This window comes from Triticum dicoccoides, chromosome 4A (assembly GCF_002162155.2).
Source record: "Triticum dicoccoides isolate Atlit2015 ecotype Zavitan chromosome 4A, WEW_v2.0, whole genome shotgun sequence".
Lineage (NCBI taxonomy): Eukaryota > Viridiplantae > Streptophyta > Magnoliopsida > Poales > Poaceae > Triticum > Triticum dicoccoides.
In genome coordinates, this window is record NC_041386.1 from 351,523,925 (window position 1) to 351,526,356 (window position 2,432).

Consider the following 2,432-nt stretch of genomic DNA (forward strand, 5'->3'; position numbering starts at 1 on the left):
CAGGAGCCCGTGGAGGGCTGGTTGAACAGTAGTTGGTGGAGGTTGGATGAACAGTAACTTGTGGAGGCTGGAGGATGTCGACGGTGTATGAACATTAGCATGTGGAGGCTAGATGAAGTCCATGGTGGATGAACAGTAACCCGTGGAGGCAAAAGGTTCGATTGGCAGTACACGATGGATGAATAGTGACCGTGGACTTCCATCGGGAGGCAGTAGACGATGGATGAACAGGACCCCGTGGAGTCCTGTTTTGCGGTACGCCATGCCCCTCCTGACGAACAGGACCCTGTTTGGACCGTAGGCGCTCCAACACAAGTCCATTTTGTCTATTTTTCAGTACGCCACACCCCTCCCGATCAACAGGACCCGTTTCAATCGTAGGCACTCAAACAGAAGTCCGTTTCCTTCATACTACGGTACGCCAAACCCTGTTTCAGCTGTTCCATCCAAGCCGGTTGGCTCTTGATGAACACGACGCATTCGGTTGCCTCCCGATGAACATGATGTAGCTTCTCCGTTACGACCCAGCCGGTTGGCTACCGATGAACAGGACGTCGTTTCTGCCATCCATTTCCTCTCCATGTACACGTGCCCTGGTCATACGTATGGGCGAGTAGCTAGGCGTTCGAGACCCCGCCCGTATGTACGTACATGACTATATTTTTTGGCAAGTGGTTGTACGTATGTGTACACGGTTTAGAAGGGACTGCCTGAAGTGCTACGTCGGGGGCTCCACTATTAAACGTGTCGCTGCTTGGTTGTCTAAGGTTCATAATTGTAGAGAGACTGATCGACTAGTATGTATGTACACGTTTGCGACTAGACAGAAAATGCTACGTACGGTTCGACCGGGTGGGTCCCAGCTGTTAGGGAGGATAAGGACGCACTTCCTTGCGTGTGAAGATATAGCTGGTGGGTCCAGCTGTCAGGGGGAAAATTATTTATTTCGCCTGTAATATGGACAGACTTCCTTGCGTGTGAAGATGTACCTGGTGGGTCCATCTGTCAGCCTCACCACTTAGAGTCCTCTTCTGATGGCTGTCCTTCGTTGACCATGTTGACCATGCTGCGCGGACACCACCCAGGCGGTGGACGACGGTGAGGCCTAGGAAGGGAACGAAGCAAAGCCAGGGAAGACTAGGCAGGTGGATGCCCACGCGTAGGGGAGTACGAGGGTTCACTGGTTCGTCTGTTGTGTGAGGTTGTCGACACCGGAGAATAACATGAGGTGTTGGTGAGTAGAGGAATGGCTTGGACGACGATGGGAGTAAGGAGGGCCGGTGAGTCCTGCGCGGCAGCACAGCCACCCACGGGAGGCAATAGCAGGCGGTACCACCGGCAGTGGTTTGGGCGGCTGAAGCAAGAATATCCGAGATTGAAGAAGAAGCACAACATCAGTTTGATGGACATCCAACGGCTACTGCTGCTAGAATCGTGTGCTGACTATAAGTTGACAAAGCCTTGTGCATGCGCCAACTTAGTAGGCCCACAAGTGTGTGGCAGAGAACATATATCCTGTTTGCGATTTGTGAGAATGTACAACCCATTTTTTAATTCTAACGGAATTTACTACAACCCATTTTATAGCTAGGAAAATGATTAATAATTTCAACCAACCGCTCAAAACAGAATTCAATAAAATTTCCCATATTTTGATGGGATCCGAAATATTTTTATCCAGAAGTTTCAAGTCAGATTAAATATAATTTCAGAATAAACTAGCACATATGCCCGTGCGTTGCAATGGGAAAAATTGATATTTTGTGCAAGCATAATGTCCCACAACACCAGATTCACTATGAAGAACATGCTGCAATGCAACATCCTTCTACAAAATGAACATAAAAAATACATTGCAATTTAGTTGTGTTCATATTTTCTTTGCCGGGCATAATCTCTAACTGATTCCATTTAAGTATAATCCTTTATTTATTTAAGTATAATCCTTTCATTTATTACCATGACGTCCTTATCTGCTTTAGTCGGAAATCAAATCCTTCCTTTTCAAATTTAGTAGCCCCAACACATTGAAGCCTACATATTCTTCCTTTTAATTATCCTCTCTTTTTACCTCAAATCCTTCATGTAGAATTTATTAAGACCACAATCTTTCTTTTAGTTATTCCACCCGTTTACCCATAATCCTTTCTTTAATTGGCCACACACCCATTTAAATATTCTATTTAAGCCCACAATCCTTCCTTTATTAACTCATTCGCTTAATTAGCCTGCCTTAAACATGATGACTGCCACTCGTATATTTAGAGTGAGTTGGGATTAGTAAATGTGAAAGGCGCATAGGTCGTTGGTTGTTACATCGAAGATCTAGGTAGGATGTCCTATATTCAATTCCCACAATGTTAGATTTATTTTGACCCAATTATTTTTCACGGTCTCCATGAATGCCCATAAAAGGCCCATCAACATACAAG